Source organism: Thalassophryne amazonica, chromosome 5, assembly GCF_902500255.1.
Source record: "Thalassophryne amazonica chromosome 5, fThaAma1.1, whole genome shotgun sequence".
Taxonomy (NCBI): Eukaryota; Metazoa; Chordata; class Actinopteri; order Batrachoidiformes; family Batrachoididae; genus Thalassophryne; species Thalassophryne amazonica.
Window position 1 is genome coordinate 54,025,973 of NC_047107.1, and position 6,000 is coordinate 54,031,972.

Sequence of the window (6,000 nt, forward strand, 5' to 3'; positions counted from 1 at the left end):
CATTGGTCGGAGTCGTATTGAAAAAGCACGCTGATTGGATAAAAACGCAGCAAAACAACAAATGGGTCGTAGCATTCTGTGATTGGATGGCTGATGGGAAACGTTTGCCCTGATGATTTGCTCGCAGGAAACACTCGCTGAGCGTAAATACAGGACGTCCTGACCTGGAACGTTCTTTACATCTTGTGCTTGAGCGTGTATTTCTTCGTATTGCTTCACATTTAAGAGACGATAACATGCTGTCTCTTAAATGTGAGGCAATCTGATTCACTGACCGATACACATCTGTCACAGGTTTGGCCTATCCGGCCTGGATATGTTGGCCCACCTGTATGTCTGTATTTGACTAGAGGAAGCAAAAATATTAATTTAAGTAATCTGCAAAAATATGTAACATCATGTTCAGTATTACACGTCTTAAGAAATGACAAAAACAAAACAAAACCAAATCAAACTAAAATAGGCTGTATCGGGTGCTGAGAATAAGGAGAAGGATTCGAGAGGCCCCTGATACATTTATAATACTGACAAAATAATATGGGGGTGGCCCAGTACGACTTCTTTTCATGGGTCCCAAAATCCCTGGTGGCGCCCTTGGACTGTATTTCACCTGAGAAGGAGTGCGATAGTGTTGTGACGTTCGCGAACGAGCCGATTCTTTTGAACGGCTCTTTAATATGAACGAAGGGAGCCGAGTCGCGGATGCGCGGGAGCCGTTCTTTTTTTTTCATGCGTGTTTGTTTCACACAGCTCCCCGAACATCCAGTTGCGGTTGCGGCTGTGGCTCCTCCCCCCCGCATAGAAAGAGAGCAGCTACGGGAGGAGGGGCACAGGCAGCATGTGCCTTCACATGAGTAGGGTAGTCACAAATAATTATTACAATATTCGCCAATCGCGATTATTTTTCATATTCACGATTATTTTTCATATTCGCGATTACCGCAAATTATTTATTTTATTCACAAAGCATAAAACGACTCAGAATCTGACGTCATTGTGCTGCAGCCTCGCTCACTGTTTCGCTCTCGTCTTAAGGCAGGACAATAACATAGAGGCTGAGGAGCGATCCGTCCTGCCGTTTGGATAAAACGGCCGATTAAAACAGTGACTGTCTTCTTCAAAGCTGTTTAAAATGCGGAGTTTACAGAAGGTGCTGTCGATGTGTGTGTCTCTGTGTGTGTGTGCGCGCGGAGTCAACAGGCTACAGACTGCGAGGGAGGGGGTGGGGGAGGGAGATAACGCGACACGTTACAGTCTGAGAACCATCAGTGCAGAAAGAGGATTTTAACCCGAGTAAACATGTTAAAAAAAACAAAACCGGGGAGCTGCCTTTACTTCTCTCTGAACTTTAACAGCTGTTATTTGCCAAAGGTATTTATTTGTTCAATCTAGAGCTTAATGTAGTGTTTAAGCACAAACCGTGACTGATGAGGAGAAACAATTTCAGATTTGTGGTGAAATTTCAATTTCACCACAAATCAGAAGAAGATAAAAAATAAAAATGTTGCACTATTTCCAGTTTCTCCACTCACAGAAGCCAAACGTTCTTACAGAGTTGTGTTGCCTTGTACTACGATAGTAGAATATAAAGAAGGGAAAAGAGGGAAAAAAATAGACAATATATTCGTCAATCGCAATTATTTGTCTGACAATTAATCATCTCCAGAAATTCCTAATCGTGACAGCCCTACACATGAGTACTCCTGCAGGGGGGAGGGGGGTTCTTGTGGCACGAAAATAAGCGGCGCCACGCAGACACGCGCACACGGTGAGGAAAAAAAGTCACCCAGTCTCAGAAAATTCTTTTCATCATATTATAATGGGGTTATAATCAGTATTTCCAAATAATTCAAACTCAGATAAAGAGTGATAATGGCTGTGATATCAGATTTAAAGTGAATAGAAAAAAGAACATGTGCAATACAAAAACTTTCAAAATCAAAAAATATCAAATCAAATATCAAAAAATATTTTTAGGCTTAATTATCAATTTATGTCACAAATGGCGCTAGGAATTTCTAACCAGAGTGCATTGTAATGGCAAAGTGCGCATGCACGCTGCAGCATGCACCACCACGAATGCACACATAGCGGAAATTGATAATTAAGCCTAAAATACTTTTTAAAAAAAAGCCATATGAGCCAGTTTTTGAACGGCTCTTTGAAAGGAACGAGCCATAAAGATCCGGATCCCCCCAAAGAGCCATAAATCCCATCTCTAGAGTGCGACACTGCCCTGTGACAGACTGGTGTCCTGTCCAGGGTGTGTATGGCGTCAGATCCGTGACAAAACCCCACTTGCATAAAAAATGCATTCACGCGTCGATATCAACTGCGCGCGCGCTCAAAGGTGCTGCGCGCGAGGACCAGCGTTCCCCCTCCCGCTCAAACTTAATTTCTGCTCGCGAGAAGTTGATTTCTGCTCGCCGGGCGTGATCAGACGCTACAAATTCGCGTGGGTCGCCAGGCGACGGACGCGCCTCCTTCGCCCGGTGTGTCGCTCTGCTTGGGTGGGACTTTCGCTGCGAAAATTCGCCCGGTGCGTCATCAAATAGGAGGAGCTTCCATTCCGCTCGCCGGCTCCAGTTGTCAGTCAAACTAACATGACGGACCTTGATCACATGGAGCGAGTTGCTGTGGAAAGCTCCCAATACAGAGAGTATCATTATTTGCTGCAGGAGCTGTGTCTGGGTGACGGCCGCTTTCAGTGGTCCTTCCACCTCTGTAGGACCCAGTTTGAGGATCAACTGTCCCATTCGCGCGCACATGTAAATAATAAAAAAAAAAAAAAAAAAGAAACTCCGCTGCTTGCTGCAGCTTGCTCTTCCCCCAAAAAACTCTGGCATAACTGTGTTTAGAAACCAGTCACCATTTGTTTTATTATACATCTGTGTAGTTAATTAATAAAATATTCTCTACAGACAATTCGCTCGCGCGCGCACGTAAAAAAGAAAAGGAAAAAACTCCGCTCCTGCTGCTGCAAGCAGGGCTGCTGCTCGCTCCAAAAACTCTGTCATAATTGTGTTTAGAAACCAGTCACCATTTGCTTTATTATACAGCTGTGTAGTTAATAAGTAAAATAATCTCCAGGACGATTCGCGCGCGCGCATGCACGCACATAAAATAAAAATAAACTCCACTCCCTGCTGCTGTGGTGCTGCTGCTCGCTCCAAAAACTCTGTCATGATTGTGAAATAAAGGACAAAAGAGACATAAGTCCTGTTCACAGGCTGCTACCAGATACAGGACATGTTCACATCTTCAGTCAAACTCCAGACATCTCCACGTCACTACATATTCAGTCCCTGATTGGTCATCGCATGAAAAAGTTCAGATTTTTGAACTTGGGGAGGAGGGCAACGCGACGTGACACAACGCAATATCGCGCCACAAACGCGCAAAACGCTCAAAATCGCTTCACTCGCATCACTTCACTCGCGTCCATCACGTCACACTGCACGGTTTGGCACCAAAACGCGTCCTTACATAGGGATTACATGGCAACCTGTGGCTGCAGTCGCTCGCGTCGCGCCCGGTGTGAACGCAGCATTGGGGCGAGATTACGGCACTATGGGGGAGGGAACCAGGTCGGCACTGGCTCTGCTCTGATTGGCCGTCTCTGGAGAGCGAGATTTGATTGACAGCCCTCCACTGACGCGGAAGTCAGTCGGAGACAGCGGCGTTAAACGATCCCCGTCTGCCATCTAGTGGTCAGTTAATGTAGTGCTAACAAATCAGCCCCCTTTGTGAAATAATTTTGTTTTGTTTTTATTGACATCTGGAAATATTCTTATAATCCTGCGAACATTCAGACAAATGGGGATGAAAGTAGTCATACCTTGCTGGATGTTAACTGCAATCTGCATCTTTGTTCTGCTTTTGTGTTCCCTTTTTATTCGCGTCAGCTAACGACTGGTTGAATGTGAGAAGTATTTTGTACTTGGAACATGGTTGCTGTACATCAGTGTGTATTATGTACTACTTTAGAGTATTTAGTTAAACTCACATCAGGAGAGTTGTGTTTTCATTTTGTTGTTGTGTAACGACTGACAGATATTTGAAAATACTTTTTTTCCTGGACATAGTCTTGAGTGTGTTTGTGTCTTGTCTCCAGGTGGCCTCAGACAGGAGTTTTAGTTACACAGTGACAACAGTAGGGTCTTAACTGTCACATTCTTCTGGTTGTAATGAAAACCTGCAGATGTTTGGTACAAAATGCACTTGTTGAGTTTGTCCATGCTGTGATGTGTGTGATGGGCAGCACATGGAGTTTTGGTGCAGCCGGAGCTATATATGATTCCTCAGTCAGGGATCGCTCTGAGCTGCTGCTTCAGGAAGGAGACACCATCAAACTGCTCTGTGAGACGGGTCACACTGACTGGTGGAAGGGCAAGACATATGACCGGGTAAGACACGAGCACACACATAAAACCCCTCTTCATACATCTAGAAGCATCCGAGTGTCACATTCACTGCTCCTGTGCTTCCAGGTGGGTTCACACCTGGTTCACAGTCATTCCCAGAGAACCTTTATTTTTTGTAAATGCACAATCAGCTTGTTGGCAGTTGCTAAAAACCCTGAGAGGCACAGTTATCCTGCATTCACATGTACAGTGCATCCAGAAAGTATTCACATTGTTACACTTTTCCAAATATTGTTATGTTACAGTCTTATTAAAATATTGCATATTTTGCTTTCAAGCGAGCAAAGAATTCTCTGCGCGCGAGCAGAAATCAAGTTCGACCGGGTGCAGGGAGCGCTGGTCCCCTTGCGCACACATGCAGAGATAATTTACGCGCGCGGAGTGACTGTTTGCATGCGCGCGGTTAATATCTACGCCTGAATGCATTTTTTACTCGAGTGGGTTTTTGTCACTGATCTGACGCCATACGAGGTCTGTCAATAAAGTAGCGGTCCTTTTTATTTTTTTCAAAAACTATATGGATTTCATTCATATGTTTTTACGTCAGACATGCTTGAACCCTCGTGCGCATGCGTGAGTTTTTCCACGCCTGTCGGTGACATCATTCGCCTGTGAGCACTCCTTGTGGGAGGAGTCGTCCAGCCCCTCGTCGGAATTCCTTTGTCTGAGAAGTTGCTGAGAGACTGGCGCGTTGTTTGATCAAAATTTTTTCTAAACCTGTGAGACACATCGAAGTGGACACGGTACGAAAAATTAAGCTGGTTTTCAGTGAAAATTTTAACGGCTGATGAGAGATTTTGAGGTGATTCTGTCGCTTTAAGGACTTCCCACGGTGCGAGACGTCGCTCAGCGCTCTCAGCCGCCGTCGTCAGCCTGTTCAAGCTGAAAACCTCCACATTTCAGGTTCTATTGATCCAGGACGTCGTGAGAGAACAGAGAAGTTTCAGAAGAAGTCGGTTTCAGCATTTTATCCGGATATTCCACTGTTAAAGGAGATTTTTTTAATGAAAGACGTGCGGACGGGTCCGCGCATCGGGATGCAGCCGACGCGGTGCGGCGGCACAGGAAAAACACCTCCGTGTTGATAACCATTTGTAAAATCCAGGCGGCTTTTGATGGCTTTCAGTGGAGTGAGTATATGAGAAATTGTTTAACAGGCAGGACATGTTCCAACTTGTCCTTAAGGCTTTCAACAGAGGTGTTTTTCCTGTGGCGGAGCGTCGCGGCGGCTGCGTCCCGACGCGCGGACCCGTCCGCACGTCTTTCATTAAAAAAATCTCCTTTAACAGTGGAATATCCAGATAAAATGCTGAAACCGACTTCTTCTGAAACTTCTCTGTTCTCTCACGACGTCCTGGATCAATAGAACCTGAAATGTGGAGGTTTTGATCAAACAAAGCGCCAGTCTCTCAGCAACTTCTCAGACAAAGGAATTCCGACGAGGGGCTGGACGACTCCTCCCACAAGGAGTGCTCACAGGCGAATGACGTCACCGACAGGCGTGGAAAAACTCACGCATGCGCACGAGGGTTCAAGCATGTCTGACGTAAAAACATATGAATGAAATCCATATAGT